Raw genomic sequence first — 21,470 nt, forward strand, 5'->3', positions numbered from 1 at the left:
TAATTGATACACACTTGTGAAAACTTATCAAATTGTACACTTTTGATAGAGCAGATGGGCCTTTATTATTTTTAATAATGTAGACTTTAAATAAGAAATAATACTAGAGGCCAAGATATATATCAACGAGAAATGAATCAGAAAAGCATTAACATTTAACTGTTTTAATATATAATCACCTAAGAAGAGATCCTTGACTTAGATGAAGCAAAATCTGACAGAACTGAAAGATAGACAATTCAACTATAATAGTTATATATTTAAATACCCCATTCTCAAAAATTAATATAATGACTACACAGGAAATCATCAAGATTATGAAGGACTTGTCAACACATCAATCAAGTTGAACTAACTGACATGTATAGAACAATCCATCCAACTACAGAATATACATTCTTCTCAAGCCCTAAGGAGGCAGTATTGTTTTTGGATTACTGTTTTCCATGCAGATGATTCCAGGGTATTCTATTAATTTCTTAATAATTTTTACCTCAGTTGTCAAGGATGCAATGTGGTGATTCTCCCAGATGCTGATAATATCTATACCAAACATAGCTTTAAAAATTTATAGAAGTCTTGGTATAATTTCAGGGAATTAATGAAGTAGCCTTAATCAACCTCTTGGGAGACTGAGTTGAATATTTTAAATCCATCAGAATTTATTTTCATAAGTACTTTGCATTTCTTCCTTTATGGGATTTTTGACATTTAACTTTAGTGAAGATTACTGTTAGAGAAGTTTTCAGTCAACCAACTTTAAAAGTACTTACAACCACTTCCAGATGTTAGAATCTCTGGTAAATTCACCATCAGTGCTTCATTTTATCTAAAGTTATTTCTTCTATTTCCAGTCTGATGACCTTAGTTTATTACCACAAAGATTCATAAGATTTATAGAAATGTTAACTAACAAAATCTAAGAATTATTTTGATATGTATGTATTCATCTGCTGGATGAGGTTGTCTATATGCCATTGAATTATGTTAGAACTTGACTCATAATTTTTGTAGAACATTTTAAAAAATTAGCTACATAGAAGTTCAAAGGGGTTCTCTCAAATTTTAGTTGACTAATGATATGGGTATATATCTTCACAAAATATTTTCTCCAATAGATGTAAACAACTGATGATTGCTTTCAATTCATAGATTTGATAACACAACTGCTACACCTATTTTTTCTAAATATAACATTATTTTTTATTTTAGTAGATAAGTGAGAAATAAAGAAGTTAATTATTTCTTCATGTCACAGGTTTTGTAAAAGAAATAGATTCAAACAGAAGTCTGTATAACACTGAATTCTATGTTTTTTTCCATGAAACTATTTTGCATCAGTTTTCCCCAAATACACTTGCATGCTATACCAGTATAAATACTTCAAATTTACAACTAATATTGGTTCAGCAAATACTTACTGAGTGTCCACAATGTTCAGGCATTATGCTAATTACTATAGTTCTGATTTATGCCTTTAACTAACCTAGTATTTGCTAATGATGAATTTACTTAACTGTAGAGGCAGCAAAATCGTGACATTTTGAAAAATTAACTCACCACCCTCTAAAATAATTTAGTAACTCATTACTTAATGGATATCTTGCTCAATAAGAAAAATATGATCAAATAAATCATGAAATAAAACATCAAATGGGTCACATTTTACCTAGTGATAATTTCTAGCACTTTAAGTTTTCAAATACTTTTTTTAAAAATTCTGATTATCTTCTTTCTTGTGAAATAAGATAAGAAAAGGGAAAGTTGAGGTTCAGGGTTGTATGTGATTTATTACCAATCAGAATATACTTTAATGATCGACTGAGTAGAAATAAAAGCCCAAACTCCATGGTTCTCAAAATAAAGCAATTTTTACCACATTTATTCCACAGAAAGTTGATTTCTTAGGGAAATGGACCACCTTTCTATTAAAATTATTTTAATGACCCTGTGTGTTTTTTTGTTATATACATATTGATAATTAAATGTAATTTTCACATATAGGTTGAACAATATTATGGTGTCAAGAAAAGATCTTCAAAAGGAACTTTTAAAATGAAGCAACTAACATCCACCTGTAGGTATTTAACTTTTCATACATAGCACTTTGGATAACAGAATTTATTTAATGTTAGATACAACCAACATAAAACAGTGTAATTTTTTATAAAACATCTAAACAAAAATAAAAGTGTATCAATATTTCTCTCAAGTCCTTATCTCACATGTCTATCAGGAGATAGCTACAATAGTGTTTGATTATCGCATTATATTTTAATATAGTTTTTCACAGAACTCAGTTGATATGTGAAACATTATGAATAGTCTTAGAATATCAATTTCCCAGTATTAAATCCTGAGAACAAGTGTAAAGCAATCATATTTCTCAGATTTTAATTTTTAAATATTTCTAAGTATGAGAAAAATTCATTGGTTAGTTTGACTTTTCATGATTATAAATTTCCATTGTCATAAATTCCTTTTTTTATGAACAGGCTTTTGAATATTTTGAACAAAGAGAATAAATTTTGATGTGAACTATATATCTTTTTTCTTTAAATCGTGGTATAAAACATATAACATAAAATTTGCCATATTAACCATTTTTAACTGTGACAAAATCTTGAGGAGAAATAACCATGATCATAGCAACATTATTTACAATAACCAAGAGGTAGAAGCAATTGAAGGGTCCATTGATGGAAGAATGAATAAACAGAATGTGTTATATACCTACAATGGAATATTATTCAGTGAAAAGGGAAGGAAATTCTGTAACTACTACAACGTGAGTGAACCTTGAGGACTCTAGACTAAGTGAAATAACTCATTTATCAGAAAACAAATACTATATCTTTTTCTAGAACTAAGAATTATTTTCATAATATTACTTGAATGAAAAATATTACACTTTTCTTTGAGTCTTAAGTGCCTGAGATTTTTATAAATTTAAAAAGTTATAAAATTTTAGTGCAATAATGACCCGAGATATCAGATATCAATGTCCCCCATGTTACACATTAAGGACTGCAGGGCCGGAAATTTAATATTTTGCTCAAGATTTTATATGTGATGGAAATTTATTGAGAACTTACAATGGGAGAAAATATTTGCTAGATTCTGTACATGTTATCTTATTTAATGCTCACCAACACTTACTGATTTAGTTAGTTTCGCTGCACTTTATACCTGAGAAAACAGACTTCAAAAAGGTTATGCAACTGGTTTACATCCAACAGGAGGGAATGGAAAGAACGTTTGTCTTACTCAAAGTCCATGTTCTAAAAATAGTAAGATATGCTGCCCTATTCGGCTTATAGCTACATCGGTGTCCTTTTTTTTTTTTTTTTTTGCACTCTACCAGAAGTTGAAAATACATGAGTTTTAACTAATGCACTCTTTAAATTATTGAATTTGAACATCTAATCCTCCTGAATAACAACTTTCCGGACCACACCCTATTTTATTTCATTAGGTCATTTAAGGAGAAGGGAATAAGTCCAGATTGGCAGTTACAGAATAGTCATGGGGATGTAAAGTACAGCACAGGGAACACAGTCAATAGCATTGTACTAAGTATGGTGTCAGGTGGGTACTACATTTATCAGGGTGTTCACTTAGTAAGTGATACAATGTCTAATCACTGGTGTGTACCCCTGAAAATAATATAATATTGTATGTCAACTGTATTCAAAAAATAAAAAAAATTATAAAATAAATAAATAATATTTGACTATTAAAAAATAAAAGTAAAAAAAAGAATTATGTATCTTCCGAAAATAATATGTTGGTGCTATTTCTTTTATACCCATTGCAATTCTTCAGTACTTGTTTGTTATTTCAAGATTAAAATTTTGGTGTAGATATTATGTGGTGGTAACAGAACTATTATAGCAGTAGGTTCAGGAATATCATTGGATTTCTTAATGGAGTGTGTACATAAAATGAGTCGTGTATATTATTATGAGTTTGGGGCTCTGGGATGTTTAAACAATAGTCTTTTATGCCTGGGAAGAATTGATATTATTAAGGTAGCCACTGAAACTTTGCCCATAAAATGTAATTGTTGGACAAGCCATGCTTGATTCTTTAAAAAAATGATTCTCTTTGCATTGGTCACTGCACATTCTACTTGATTAAACCAAATCTAAAGTAAGACTTCACAAATCACTTACATTAAACAAAATTTAGTATAAATCATAATGGAAAGGGGTGGAATACCAGCAAGCCATGGACTTCATTATTGATACCTTATTTACATACTTTTTCTAAGACACATGACCTGCACTCCAGAATAGAATGCTAGCATTCTAAATTATATTAGAGTCACTGCAGTTTACTGGACTAGAGATTTTAAAGGTCTCTTGACCCTTTATTGGGATAGAATAAAAAATGTATTGTTTTCATTTTCTTTGTGATATATTGAAATTATAAAAATAATAAAAATATTATATAATTTATAACAATTGTAGATAATATGAAATATAAAAAATGTTTTTTAAGAGTCAAATAATTTATGCATACATTTTAAATATAAAATTGTGTTTTAATTAACTAAATAGTGTCTCTGGAAATTGGAGATGAACTGAAGGTCTTGCATAATAAGCAACTGAGGAAAATAAAAAACAAAACAAAAATGACACCCCTTTTTCTCTTCTTATAAAGCCAAAAAGACTAATTATATATGTCCCCTAGGATTGCTAAATTTAACACTGGTCTTTGTATCATACCATTAAGACATGCATTACTGTAAATCCACTATCATGAAATTCTTATCTTAAACGCATACAAGATTGGCTATTAATATACAAAACCAATTTGCTTTTCTAAGAAAATCTGATGAGGTAGCAAATTGTGATGGATTTAAATATTAGTTTCTAGGTCATGTAGCATTTGGGGGTGAAGCTGCATGCAGGAAATTCCTGAGGAGATTGTTCTGAAGTAAAGCAGGGTCTCTAAACAAGTGACACTTATTGGTCCACGTGTTCAGTAGCTGCAGTTCAATAAGGGATGCCATTCCACTACTACACTTTGCTCTACGTGAAACACTATTTCACTGTTATTAATGCAGGTTTCATATTTTATTTTTGAAAACTGGCTAAAATAGATGGGAAACCTGAGCAGCAAACTCTTTGAACAACTCGAGAAGTAGGCAGCGATATTTTTTTAAAATGTATCGATTTTTAATAGAAGAACTTAAAAAATAAGCTAAAGCTTCTATTGAAATATAGAGTGAGCAAAATTTTTCATAAATCTGGCAAAGGATTAATTTAATAGTTTGCTTCTTTTGTAATATCAACATAATTGTGTGAACAATATATACTCCTTAAAGTATAAAGGCAGACATTTCTTTCATTTTTTTCATTCACTCTTACAATCATGAAATGTACATTGAAAAGCTGCTTTGTGCTAACCATTTTTCTAGGAACTAAGGATACAAGGTTTGCAAACCTCATGGATTTTATAGTTTAGTAATCTACCATTGGTAATGCAAGTATTAAAAGAGGAATTAATATGCCCCAACTCTCTCCCAGAGTTCTAGTTGTAACCATGATATAACATGGTGGCTATTTACAGTTTTAGGTGAATTTAAGCTCTACTAACTTTTATCATTTTTCTTCCTACTGGGGAGCTCTTAGCTTTATGATGATTTTAAGTTGCCTAATTTTCTCACTGCAACCTTCTCTTTTCTTTAGTCCAGATTCTTAGTTCTCTCATCGAGAATGTTCAGCAGTGGAATAAATTGAATGCTAATCCACTCCCTCTTTCATTATACTGTGATTCATCCATACAGGGTCCCTCCACTTTACATTGTGGTTTTGTCTTTTTATTATTGGACTTTTGGATTTTAAAGAAGACCTTTTATCCTAGGAGTTCTAAACAGATATGATTTCCTAATGTACATCAGAGAACCAGAAACAGTACAGTAACTACACAGAAAATGTTTTGCTGGTCAAAGGAAGTAAGCAGAGTTCAATTCCGCACAGCTCTTCCGACTGCTACTTATTTATGCAGTGCAACTAAATTAGAGATGAGCTTAAAATCATTGGATACATGCTATGTAAGAAGAGTTCTTTGCTGAGAATAAAACTAATGATTGGATTTTCTTTGTTGTTTTCTGAAGTCAACACTGGCTAACCGTTATTGTCATTTGGAGTTTCTTGTGTATTTGCTTGTTTTATTAGAATTTCATCTTGCGTTAAGACAACTTTCCTTGCAAAACTTGAAAGTAGTGAGACAGCAAATATAACTGATCAATAATCACATAATAAAATTGTTCTTTTCCTCAATAAAACATTCCACTAGAAAACTCTTCTCAGGTTCAAAAATGTTTTTGTTTAACTTTGATTTATAGTTTGCAAAAAATGCCTAAAATGAAGAACAAATGTATTATTACCATGACATATAAAAAGTTAGAGAAACAACTGGAAAGAAAACACAATATGAATAGAAGTCACCTACTTTTTCCAATCAAAGGCTTTATCAATTTGCTCAAGAATAGATTTTCAAATAATGCATAAAATTGTGCCACAGAACTGAAGCCCGTGTACATTTTCATTAATATTATGAATGCAGAAGCCTAATTATATTTGAATATATCCTGTGAGACTAGTCCCTTGACTTATTTTCCAAGGCATTTCTGCATTAATTTTTATTCATTATTCTTCTTTCATGCAGTTTAATCTGAAGACATGGTAGAAAAATAATAAAAAAGCAAACATTCTTGCAAGGTCTTTCAGGCTTCATACATTTCACCAAGGAACTGGAGTTCACATTAATTGGCAGCCTCTATAAAAGTCTGCATTAATCATATACCCACCCTGTGTTCTACAACTTATGAATTGAAATAGCTCTTTTAATTTTTTTTGTTTTATCAGCTTGTTTGAAACTGATTCTAACTGGTATTTCTGAACTAACATCATCATTTGATTTTGAATATTACTCTCCCAGAAGAAAATATGCAACTGTTGCTGATTATTATGAAATGATTATACCTAACAAAATTAGACATCTGATTTGAATATAACTCTGGATTCTATATGACCTTTATATATGCTCAGGAGGAAACCTCTCTGTTAGTTCCTTCTCAGTATTTTAAAACTATACTGCTTTACTTCTGAGGATCTGCTACCAGATCTCTCCTGTCAGTCTAATGCATAGATCAGGTAATGAAGTAAATACACAAAACATGTGTGTCTAATTCATCAGAAGTGCTTCATTTAAAGCAGTAGAAAATACTAAAGGCTAATTGCTTAAAGTCCAAAATAACAGCTGCTTCTGGCAGTCACACTCTTGATGAGTGGTTCATTTCTTGTGGGTCTTCAGAGAGGCTTATATCAGTACCAAATATCACTAAAATGTAAGAAAAATAAAGGTCCTGTAGCAGGAATAGATTTTGGCACTTCGTTTTAAGGGGAATGTGCATGCCACTATTATAACCCCTGAATCTATAAGTTTCTATTGACCTATAGCTCTGTAATATTAATCTTAAATTAATCTTAATATTAATTTAAATTTTTTTAATCCTCAGTGAGGATGTTTTTACTGATTTTAGAAGGAAAGGAGGGGGGAGAGAAACATTGATGTGAGAGAGAAACATCAATCAGTTGCCTCCTGTACAAGCCCTGGCCAGGGATGGAACCTGTGACCTTCTAGTGCATGGGAAAACCCTCCAACAAACTGAGCCATACCAGCCAGGGCAATATTAACTTAATTTTAATGTATTAGAGATTAAGAATAATTTAAAAACTGTATAAACCAATTTTTTAACTTACATATGGATACTGCAGTCTCCAGAGGCTTATTTAAAACCTTTTTTGCAGACTCTTGAACCAAGCTGCTCTAATTCAGATCTTTGCTCCACAGCTTGACCTATTCCTTAATTATTTTGTGTTTAAGTTCACTAGTTGTCAAATTTAGATGCTGCTACTGGCCTCTAGGGTTGTTCTTAGAATTAAACACACTTCGTATTTAAGGAGCTTAAAACAGGGCCTGACATGTACTATTTTATATCTAAGTGCTTATTGCTCTTATATATAATATCTGAGTTATAGTAGGCATGTGGTTCCAGCTGAGCCACCTCAGTCAGTCTGTGGCAATATTTACAATGCAGAGCTCACTCCAGCTATGTTGATCTGTCAAACTGTGAGAAAGAATGTTTATTTTCTCTCATTACAATTTTTCAACTGCAACCAATGCTCAAACTTATCTAGGTTCCTTCACTTACAGCTTAAGTTACATACTCACCTCTTTAGAATCTAAAACTTTCACCAGATAGCAAGTCCTCTACTAGCTGCCTCACAAAGTAGAAACCACATTTTCCCCAAAGCCTCGGTACTTAATGTGGAGGACAGACATTTAGATCAGTTCTTCTAACTTGATGGTGAATTTTTACCATAGAGAGCTCATTTACCATTACCAAGATCATTACTTGTTCTAGGCTTGGGTTAACCCAGTAACCAAGTGGAGTTGGGAGTCTCGGATTCTTTGACCTGAGGCCTCTGGGCTCTTATATAAATTCATGATTGTAGACCAAGTTTTCAGCAGGGTTCTGCCTAAGATTCCTCAGCATCCAACTGATAACATGGATATACATCAGGAAAAGAGTAATAAGATTATATCCATCCAGGAGGCCTTATTTTAGATCCAAATTCTTATAAAAATGTTTTCTTTCATAATGATTTTCTCTAAATATAAAAGCAAAAATAATCATTTGGAAAAATATAAAAACTGAAAATTATAATGAAAACTTTTAAATCACTTCAAATTAGGTGACTTCTAATCCCACCACTAAAAAAGATAACATCTAAACATTTGGCTTATTTCCTTCACATGTAAATGTATACACTTTTATACTTTTTATTTAATTTCTTTGTTTACTTGCTGTTTTTTCTCCTCTAGTTATTTGGAGGTTCACAAGTTATTATTTTGTACTAGTGCTTTTAATTTTAAAATATTTTGATATTTATCTTACTCTAGTATTTTATTGATGTTAAGTGACGATAAGGTCTATTGGTAATCTTCCTGTATGACATATAATAAGAAAATTCACATATTAATACTTTCTTTTCTTGCCTTTCCCACAAATTCATAATTCTTGTCAACTAAATCTACAATATTAGATTCCTTCAGGATAAGCACTATATTTAGCTAATTTCTCCACTGCCAACCTTTTTCTTTATTAATTTTTAAATTTTAGCTTCTTATTTTGATTTATATTCATTGTATTGGAACAAATATTGAAGAAATCCATCATGGGGAACATATAAAATATTATTGCAACTCCTGAAGACTCAGACATATTGAGAAATTGTTGAGTTGGCCCCAGGAATGATGGTTATATGCCTGGGTATAGATATTTTGGGTCACCTTTTTTTTTTTTTTTTTTTTTTTGAGACATGTAAACACTAATTGGCCATCATGCATCTACTAATGTGGAGAGATCTTAGCCAATTTTATTCATTTATTATGAACATTTAATTTTTCCAAAATGGAATATCCTAAAAATGGTTTACATATTCATAAAATTTTAAAATATTATAGATAGGGTCTGGGTATGTGCAGTTTAAAAACTTATTAATTTTTTCTTAGTACAGTGTAAATCTTGTTCCTATGCACTCTATCCCTGTATAATTAATGGATAACCTGTTAAGCATTAAATGAATGATACTAATCTCTTCTTAATCTCACTCATCATTTTCTTATTCATTTTCTTATATCAAACTTTTCTTTGAATTCTACAATAAGTTTCTCATATTAGTCACTTAATTCACTATTTAATTTCCTGAGCTATCCATGATGGTATATATTGCATCCATTTGGTTTCAAATTCAGAAATCATCTATTCCTTTAACTATAACTATTTTGATCTAAGTTAGTTCCTTCATAATGTATTATTGATTTATTTACACAAATAAAATATCTTTCTTAATTTTGAACAAGCAAAAGGATAATTCCCCATACCCTGTCCTCAATATTTTGTGAGTGCAAAGTAATAAGAAAATGAATACAATTACTGCAGTAGATTTTTCTGTTAGATATTTTAAAATTCTCTTTACCGTTTTTTATAATTTAATAGGCTTCAAGAAGCTGACTTCTTTGGCCTGCATCCATTAGGTTTCTTGTGCTCTAGTTTCTGTGTAGTTTTAGCCAATTGGGAAAACCAGTAAAACAAGAGAGGGGGAGATAGATATCAGAGTACATTTTCTCCCAGTTCCTTATCTGATAGAACTGAAACTGAAAGCAGCTTTTCCCTGCTTAAGGTCATAGGTTATTTTTAAGGTCAAGTGGCCCTCTTAATTCAGTTCTAGCTCCATTGCATTTGGGAATCTATTCTTCCCTTAGTTTCTTCAGGACTAGAAGAGGTCAACACTTTCAACTTTTACTTTGGGATATTTCCTTTGGTATTTTCTCACAACCCTATTCTTATCTTTGTAAATAAAACTGTACCTTTATTAAAGTCCCCTTAAATACTATACTTGTGTTACCTTTTTTCTTTGGAGATCCTAAGTAATACCATGTTTTAAGTGAAAGATAAAAAGATGACTACAGTCTGCTTTTTTTATAGTTAATGGTTCCTAAGTTTCTTTTAGAGAGAAATCTGTACACTTTATATGTTGGTGATGCTCAAAGAAACCTAGGAGATGTTGCCTCAAGAGGAGGAAAATTCAGCTTGGTTTCACCTTGTGGAGCAATAAGTGAATGCAAAATATAAATATAAAATATATCTTTGTAAAAAAGCAATGACATTTACTAGCTTCTAAAATAGGCATTGTGATCTCTGCATTCTTAAGCCCAAAAGATATCTAACTGAAAAGATCTAAAGTGACTTGACAAAATGTTAGAAGCACCACATTAAACAGTCTGGTTGATACTTAGGGATAAACTTAACTAAGGATGTAAAAGACCTATTCTCGGAAAACTACAGGACACTGAAAAAAAGAAATAGAGGAAGATATAAACAAGTGGAAGAACATACCATGTTCATGGATTGGAAGGATTAATATCATTAAAATGTCCTTACTGCCCAAAGCAATCTATAGATTCAATGCAATTTCTATTAAAATACCAACAACATATTTCATAGAGCTAGAGCAAATATTCCAAAAATTTATATGGAACCAAAAAAGACCCAGAATAGCCACAGCCATCTTGAGAAAAAAGAACAGAGTGGGAGGGATCACTTTACCAGGTATCAAGCTATACTATAAAGCCATTGTAATCAAAACAGCCTGTTATTGTTACAACAACAGGCATGTAGATCAATGGAACAGAACAGAGACCCCACAAATAGACCCACACCTATATGGTCAGTTAGTATTTGGCAAAGGAGGCAAAAGTATACAATGGAGTAAGGACAGTCTCTTCAATAAATGGCATTGGGAAAATTGGACCCGTAAATGCAAAAAAATAAAACTAAATCACCAACTTACTCTATACACAAGAATAAATTCAAAATTGATAAAAAGCTTAATTGTAAGTCTCAAAAACCATAAAAATCCTAGAAGAAAACATAGACAGCAAAGTCACAGAAATGTCATGTAGTGGAATTTTTACCAATACATGCCCTAGGGCAAGAGAAACAAAGGAAAAAATAAACAGATGGGACTACATCAAACTGAAAAGCTTCTGCACAGCAAAAGAAATCAACCTCAAAATACAAAGGAACTCCATGGTCTGGGAAAACATATTTCCTAAGGATGTATCTGATAAGGGGTTAATTGCCAAAGTGTACAAAGAACTCATACAAATCAACAAGAGAAAGACAGGGAACCCAATTAAAAAATGGTCAAAGGACCTGAATAGACACTTTTCCAAAGAGGACATATAGATGGCCAAGAGACACATGAAAAAATGCTCAGTCACTAATCATCAGAGAGATGCAAATATAAACCACAATGAGGTATAATTTCACACCTGTCAGAATGGCTACCATCAACAAATCAACAAAAGACAAGTGCTGGCGAGGGTGTGGAGAAAAGGGAACCCTAGTACACTGCTGGTGGGAATGCAGACTGGTGCAGCCACTATGAAAAACAGTATGGAGGTTCCTCAAAAAATTCAAAATGAAACTGCCTTTGACCCAGTGACCCCACTTCTAGGAATATATCCTAATAATCTTGAAACACTAATCAGAAAGAATATATGCACCCCTATGTTCATAGCAGTGCAATTTGCAATAGCTAAGATCTGGAAACAGCCCAAGAGCTCATCAGTAGATCAGTGGATAAAAAAGCTGTGGGACATTTGCACCATGGAATACTATGCAGCTATAAAGAAGAATGTCCTTATACCCTTTGGGACAGTATGGATGCACCTGGAGAATATTATGCTAAGCAAAATAAGCCAGACAAAGACAAACATTACATGATCTCACTTATATGTGGAATCTAAAGAAAGCAATAACCTGATGAACAAAATAGATTCAGTGACATCGAGGCATGGATCAGACTGATGAACCTCAAAGGGCAGGTGTGGGTAGGTGGGTGGGTGGAAGAGATTAACCAAAGAATTTATGTGCATATATGCATAACCCATAGACACAGACAATAGTGTGTATTGGGTATGGGGTGGAAAGGGTCTATGGGGAAAAAAGGGGACATCTGTAATACTTTCAACAATAAAGATTAATTAATTAATTAACTAATTAATTTTTTTAAAAAGCCTGGTTGATATCTTGCCATGTTAACTTTATCTCTGCAAAGTCAGATGTTTGTATTCTCCTTTACTTTTAAGAAGATTAAGGTGCTGCATGACAGATGCTTTTAAAAAGTGCTTACCACTCCATCTGATCCCAAAGGGAAAAATGAAAGTCACCCACAACTTTTATGTAAAAAGTCCAATGAGAGGGTTCTCAAAAGTGAACTTTAACACTTCACAAAGGAATTCCATAAGATTCTACTGATGCTGGATTCCAGCATTCCCCCAGTGTAAAAATTTGTGCTACCTACTGCCCTGGATGAGACCAAATTTTGACATTAAAAAAAGTTAAATTTAGAAAGTTCCAGAACCACTTTATGGGAGGACACTTGGCTCAAGTTTCAATGACCTCTCTGCTCTCTTCTGACTTTTATCAGTTTTCTTTCAGGTGAAGGTTTTATCCATTAATAAATTCTGTTGTATGAATGATAGAGAATAGTTAATGCATTATTTTACTGCATATTCTCTTTTATATATAAATGGAGACTGCAACCAAAGAAACAAAATTATCATTGTATCCTTTTAGTCCCCAGCAAGTCAGGTTGCTGGTGGCACTATGGATCTATATGGCATTCTCAGTATGTTGAATTTTCTCAAACATACAAAATTTTCTACTTATACAGATCTAATTTTCAAAGTTTTAAAAACATTAGGTTGATTCAATTCTGTAGCAGATGTAAAGAAAGTTAATTATGTGTCATTGATGTTTGTCTGATTTTGTATTAAGGAAAAACTGTTCTTTAATAATAAGCAGCAACCTTTTTTCTTTTATGATAAAAGAAAATCAACTGGGATTGGAGATCATATGAAAAACTACAACATAAATAAGATTATTACATAAGATGGGAAAATTTTTTCAGTGTCAGAACATTTCCATACTTTATTTAAAAGTTTTATATAATCATGAATGTGGATATGAACAAAAGAATAATAAGCTAGATTTATAATCATATAGCATGTTCACAATAATGAACAACTAATCACTGATAATCAATATTTATAGTTTGAACTTCATATGACATTCACATACACTGTACATATAATATATGTGAATAATCTATGTGACAATCTATAGTACATTCATATAAAAAGAAATGAACCATTCATAACAAAACAGCATGGATGGATCCCAAAGACATAGGTAGTGAAATAAGCCAGCACTAAAAATATACACACCATGTAATTCCATTTATATATGATTTTCTAAGGGAAAAACTTGAGGAACAGGATAAATATCTGTGGTTGCCAGGAACTGTGGTGGGAGGAGAGCTGGCGGCATTAGAGAATTGTGGGTGATGATGGGATTATTTTGTATACTTATTAAAGCCTTGGTTACATGAGTCTATAATTCTATTAAAACCCATGCACTGTATACAAAAAACTGTTATCTTACTGTGTGTAGCAAAAAAATCATAAAATCATAAAGTTAACCTATCATACTATCAAATTGAAAAAAAATTAGATGCATATTTTTAAAATGTAGAGCAAGGTTTAATTTTATATACTGATAATAAGAATGCCATTAGGTTAAAGGTTTTTAAATATATATATCTTTATTGATTTCAGAGAGAGGAAGGAGAGGGAGAGAGAGAGAAACATTGATGATGAGAGAGTCATTGACCAGCAGCCTCCTGCATGCCCCCCGCTAGGGATCAAGCCCACACTTGGACACATGCCCTGACCAGGAATCCAGCCACAATCTCTTGGATAATAGGTCGATGCTCAACCACTGAGCCATGCAGGATAGGCTGGTATAAATATTTTTAAGAGCAATTTGACAGTATCTAAGATGCAATAATTTATTCTAGGTATATGCCTAAATAAATATTCTTCTAAATATACATGGTAACATGTGCAAAAGAGTTCATACTAGTGTAATGTACAATAACAGCAATTGGAAATCACCTGTATGTTAATCAGAAGTAAAATCAGTTAACAGTTTTTGTATATTTACATAATAAATGTTAAAAGGAATTGATAGTAAATATGCTAATACCAATTTATCACTGAGTATAAAGTTCAAAAATATAGTATTAAAAATGAAAGAAGTATAAGATAGAGACATCATTTATTACATAGAAGAAGTATAAATATGTTACTGTACATATTGTGTAAGAATCCATATCTATTTCATAAAAGTGTAAAGACATTCATGATAATGGCAACTACAAAATCAAGCAAAGATGTTACCTGAACAGTGTGTGTGTGTGTTGGGATGGAAAGATGTATGATTAGGTTGGTGTGCATAGAACGATTTAGTTGCATTTGTATAATTATTTTTTAATGTATGTGGGGATACCTTATTTTTGTCCTATACTTATGTATCTAAAATATTCTATAGAACATTTCTAAAAGAGTAAAATAAGAAAAAGTAATGTGTTGCTAATAATTCAATGATTTATCTTTACAAAGATTGCTTAAATTTTATATAAATATACAAATAGTGTAATGTTTTTCTTAATGGAGAATTTCAGACTACAACAATAAGCTCAAATGGGAGCAGATGTCTGAGTTGAGATGTCTTCACATAGACCCATCAGATTCTGTAGATGAATTTATAAACTGCCTCTGCAAACAATTGGGCTTGAGTAGTAGAAGTTGCAAGTTTTTCTCTTGTTACCTAGATAAAATCTTAGAAAGAATATGATTTTGAATTTGAAACTTTCAATTCTTTGCCATCCTATATTTTACTTTTCTATGGGAAGAATAAAAAGAGTAGTTATGAAATCTATTTACTATAGTTGACAATAAGTATCTCTACATATTTCTTCTGACATTTATAGACCTTCCCCTCAGGAACTTCAAACATAACAAAACTGAAGTTAAATTCATTCCCTTTCCATCGGGAACTTCAAACATAACAAAACTGAAGTAATTCATTCTCTTCCCCTCAGGAACTTCAAACATAACACAACTGAAGTTAAATTCATTCTCTTCATATACATACCCATCATCCACACATAGTCTGCTCTTCCAAATTATAGCTCACAAGTACCACATGATCTCACTGACATGTGGAATATCATAAACAAAATAACCTGATGAACAAAATAGATCCAGAGACATAGAAGCATGGAACAGACTGAGGGATCTCAGGGGGAAGGAGGGAGTGTGTAGAGATTAACCAAAGAATTCATATGCTGATATGCATAACCTATGGACACAGACATTGATATGGGGAAGGCCTGGGGTTGGGGTGGAAATAGGGTGAAGGGGATCGATGGGGTAAAAAAGGGACATCTGTAATACTTTCAACAATAAAGATAAAAAATAAATAATTAAAAAATAAATTAAACTGAATATTTTACATAGTAAAATTTAACATCCAAATATATTGAAGGCACTGCGTAATCTGGTTTCTAAAATTTCTGGAAATACTCTATTCTATTTCCAAACTATAGTAGCAGAAAATTCTATAGATTTTTCTTTCCCAGCCTTGTTGGGCTACTTTCAATTTTCTCAACATTCTCAGCATTTTCTGCTTTTTTGCCTTTGTTCTTACTTCTTATTGTTCTCACTGTTTAAACTGACTGTTCTCATAATGTAGTAATTTTGCTTTCCTAGGTTGCTGTGATTTTCAGGATAAAATGGGCATGTCCTCTCTTCCAGGAAGTGTTATCATGTGCCCCATGATAAATATAATGTCGCCTTCTCTGTGTGATCTAAAGCACTTTGTGCCACCAGCCTAGGCCTGTCACATCTTGACCCAGTACTTAGGCACTGGCACCTTGCCTGTATATTACGCATAGCCAGGGTTAAACAAAGTTAATCTTTCACGTAAAACTCTAGCTTTCTATCTTATCATATCCCCTTGCACATGGGATCCGTTACACAAATTTTCATTGAGTCAAATGAAAAGTTACTTTTCCTTTTCCAGTTTTCTTGACACATGAGGAAGGATAAGGAAAGGGAAGCACTAAAAAAGAGAGCAACACTTCACAATTTGTGAAGGGGTGTAGAAAATCAATAAATAGTAAAATATTCCTGCCTTGTGGAAGCTTATAAATGCTATCATAAATATATACTGGGTGCTTTTTAAGCTGTATATTATTTATCTGAAGAGAAACAATGAATAATAATTCCAGGGATCTTCAAATTGATATTTTTTACTGTCTTCTTGCAAAAATAAAGTCAGACAGTTGAATTTCTGACAGAGGGACTACCCTTTCACTCTGCTAGGGAGATTTATTTGGAAATTAGGAATTAGCATTTTTAGACCTTGGTGTCAGAAATCTGACAACCAAGTCAAATTAAAAAACATAAAAGTTGCCCGGCCAGCATGGCTCAGTGGTTGAGCATCGACCTGTGATCCAGGAGATTGAGGTTCAATTCCAGGTCAGGGCATGTGCCTAGGTTGCAGGCTCGATATATATATACATATATATATATATATCTTTAATGATTTCAGAGAGAGGAAGGGAGTGGGAAAGAGATAGAAACATCAATGATGAGAGAGTCATTGATCGGCTGCCTCCTGCACGCCCCCAACTGGGGATCGAGCCCACAACCCAGGCATGTACCCTGACCTGGAATCGAACCCCGATAGCCTGTATCCTAGGCTGATGCTCAACCGCTGAGCCATGCCTGGCTCGGCAATAAAGATATATATTTTTAAAAAATTAAAACATAAAAGTTTACAATATCATAACTTAGAAATAATTTATCCTTTATTTTTAACATAAGAAAGACACAACAAAACAATGAAAATCTAACTAAATTACAGTATCATAACAACATGATTTTAGAAATTATTTTACTATCTAAAATTTGTACATCTTTCAATAATCATAATATAACATAGTTAAAATCCCAGTCACACATGTCTTGGCAACCTCCAAACTGGTCTCCTGGTATTTATTTTCACTCTCCTATCAATGATCTTGGTGCTGTTAGATGATCTTCATAAAACACAAGTCAGCTTATATTTTTCATCAAGCCATTTAGTAATGCTCCAAAAATCCTTATGCTATGTACCTGGCCCTCTACATGTGGTTCACTTAGTGAGCTTTATGTTCTGTATTTCTCTAACTAGTCTACATTTCTATCTCACACAGCTTTGAAGTACCTACTCTTTCATCTTGCTCTCTACCATCTCCAGGTTTTCCTTTGTTTTTCTGATAAATCAAACATACTTTATTCATTTCAGTAAAAATTGCTGGATCTCTTTTACCATGACTTATTCCTTAATGTTTACTAATTTTTCTTTTCAGATATACAATGTCTTTTCCTATAGTCTGTCCATCACCCATAATTCCTTCCTTAAACTATCAGTGTTACTTCATTATGATTGAACTATAATTGTAACTGAGAGTGTTTAAGTCCTTTAGAGGAATTTCGCAAACACTGTGAAAATCAACATATATGCCTAGAGTCTGCAGTGCATTCTAAATATCAGCATAGCTGTCCTTCAGATCTAATTCCAGCTGGGAGTGCTATTAACATTGTTTCCTCTAGAAATGTTTACTTCTTACAAAGAAAAACATTAATTTTAGAAAAACAAGATTAGAACCCAATAAAATACATAGAATTACTAAGTAGAAATCATCAATCTCTTCATTCCACCCAATGTAACCATTGATAACAATAGTTACTCCTGTTCCCCTCCCCCATTTCCTCCTTTCTCTTCTCTCCCTTCCTTCCTCCCTTCCTCTCCCTCTTTCTTCCTCTTTCTCTTCCCCCCACCCCCTTTTTTTTTCTCTTTCAACATAAGGATCAAAGAAAAAGGTTCTGTGATGGTGCCATCATCTGGTATGGTTCAAGGTGTAATGTTCTCAATTATGGAGACATTATAAAATGAAAACAGCCCCAGAAGTTAGAGCTCTCGATTGTCATAAAACCAAGAGTTTCCTTAGCAAGAAATAGAATACAAGCAATGTTAAATGCATGCTTACATGTTCCTACTATGAGATTAAACAGTTTTTTTCATAAAGAAAAATTATTATTAATATATTGTGATATATTTTCCTTTAGGTGAAAGAACTATTCTGATATTTACATTTTTCAGAATATATGTATTCACTTAGTGAAATCCACACCTTTTATTTGCTATTAGATGAAACAACTAGTTCTTAAAGACTTTATACTTGTATTGGTCTTCTATTGTTGTGTAACAAATTATACACACAAATTAATGCAAAATTGTCTAGACCTGAATATGTGAATATATGTTGTGCATTGACAATGTTAATAAATGACTCTTTTTATACATTTATACATATTTACATATTTATTTTAAATATATTTATATGTATATTTATATGTTCATTTTAAATATATAGAAATTTAATATATATTTACCTACTAACAGTGGTATTAGTGGTATGGGATACCAGTGGTATGGGTGAATAAAAAAGGCCAGAATCTCTGTGCCCCCAGAGCTTACATTCAAGTAAAGGGACAAAAGCAAATAATTAAATAAGCAGATAACATGTCAAGATAATGAGTTCTCTTTACAGAGAGAAAGTAGGGAATTGTGGTGGGGTATGGTGTGAGGTTACTTACTGCCCACACAGACTTACACAGATTAAAATCAGAGAATGAGGGAAGAAGGGGAGGGAATTCTCGTCTTCTTGGGATTAGAGAGATAAACAGAGATAAAGGTCCCACAACAAGGGTCCTTGCATCACAGGTATTTTTGGTTGTTGTAGAGTTGAGTTTATTGGAGGAAGTGTAGGGTTTTTGCTAGGGACAAGGGTCATGGAGATGTGAAGACTAGAAGTAGAGTGTAAAACCCACCTTAGGTGATAAGAGAAATAAAACCTTGAAAGTTCTACTCAGAGAGCTTAAAGGGCTCTATTCCTGGAGTTTATTAAGCAGAGAATGACAACTTTCTGACTTACATAATTTAGTCTTTCAGCCACTTCAAGAAAAATGTTAAGATTTGATGAGATTTCTTTCTCTCTTTTTAAAAATTTTATTGAGAAATTATTGACATATAAAAATTCTCTATCTGTAAGACATACAACCTGAGGTTTTGATATACATATACACTAAAATGATCAACTCGATTAAGCTAATTAACATATCCTAATATCTGTCATTACATGGATAGAACAGAGACTCTAAGCATATTTCCCATATTAGATGAAAGCCAGAGTTATTCATTTGGGAGCGATCTTGGAATGATTATTTAAGGTATAAATATGAAAGTATTATGCCTATGAATGTAGAAGAAAAATTTGGAAATAATATTCTGCCACATAATTACTTAATATTTCTGCAGCATGTCCATAAAGGGCTACATGCCATCAGAAAGTATGTTTAAATTTGAGAATAATGCAACCAGTCCAATTCAACTCACAAATAGCATTTATTGTAGCAGCTGTGGATCAAGCACATATTTCTACTTGTCAAGCAGATGGTTGAATATGTGTTTTATAATAATGTGACTACATCACTATAAGAAAGGAATTATCATAATTGTACAAACACTATTTTCCCCTGTTTGTTTAAAGCAAGAATCAAGAGAACCAGTTTTGTGTGTTTTTTTTCACTTTTCTTTTTTTTTTGAATTTCCATCATTTATACACCAAAGACTAAATGCTGCTGAATTAACTTATTTTTCTTAAAATTCCATTCTTGCTGTGTTAATGTTTAGGTAACCATTGATAAACCAATTCAAATAAGTATAGATATGTTTGAAATTCACTTAGAGTTTTGACATGTTTTATCTAGTCAGAAAATTGAATTGAAGATACATATCTCTCACAAATAGCAAATATACTTTGATATGTATATGAACATATAGATAAAATACAAAAGAAAATAAAAATATAGAATAGACAGGCTGGTGTTGCTCAGTGGTTGAACATTGACCCATGAACCAGGAGGTCATAGTTTGATTCCTGGTCAGGACACATGCCCAGGTTACAGGCTTGATCCCCATTAGGGGACATGCAGGAGGCAGCCAATTGAAGATTCTCTCTCAGCATTGATGTTTCCATCTCTTGTTCCCTCTCCCTTCCTCTCTCTGAAATCCATAAAAACATTTAAAAAAACATAGAACATGCAGAGATGTACATGGTGAAAAATAGCTTGTTTCCATAGTGTGCTCCTCTTCTTAAACAACAGTTAATGGTGTTATTTAGAGAGAATTTAAATTACAAAAAAAAAAAAAAGTTTATGTAACTACTTGTTTTGTCATATGGTACCAAAATATTTTCTCTTCACCACAGTTACTTGTTTCATTTTTATAAAGGGACACTCTCTAAATAGAATTCACTGATATGTTATGCAAAGAGGACAACATATCCTTTACTTAAAACAAAATGTTTATTTTGAGGTCTCAAAATCAGAGAAAAAGAAGTATACTGTATTAAAATTAAGAACATTTGTTTATCAAAAGGTATTCCTATGAGAGTAAAAATGCAAGCCTCCTAGTGGGAGAAGATATTTGCTGACAAAGTTTTTCTCCAGAATATAAAGAGTTTCTTCAAATAAAAAACAGATAACCCAATAGAAAAATGAAATAATGACAGACACTTCAAAAAAGAGGATAGCCAGACAAGATTGGATGCATTCAGGGTAGTAGTTAGAATGGCTATTATCAACAAGACAAGTAATAACAAGTGTTAGAGAGGTTGACGGAAAAAAGAAATCTTCATTCACTGCTGGTGGGAATGTAAGGTGGTACAGCCACTATGGAAAACAGTATAGAGGTCCCTCAAAAAATTAAGAATAGAGTTACCATATGACCCATCAATCCCTCTTTTCGGTATCTACCTTAAAATTTTTTTAACATTTATTCACAAAGATTTATGTACCTCTTGATC

Source organism: Miniopterus schreibersii (assembly GCF_964146895.1).
Source record: "Miniopterus schreibersii genome assembly, chromosome: 9".
Taxonomy (NCBI): Eukaryota; Metazoa; Chordata; class Mammalia; order Chiroptera; family Miniopteridae; genus Miniopterus; species Miniopterus schreibersii.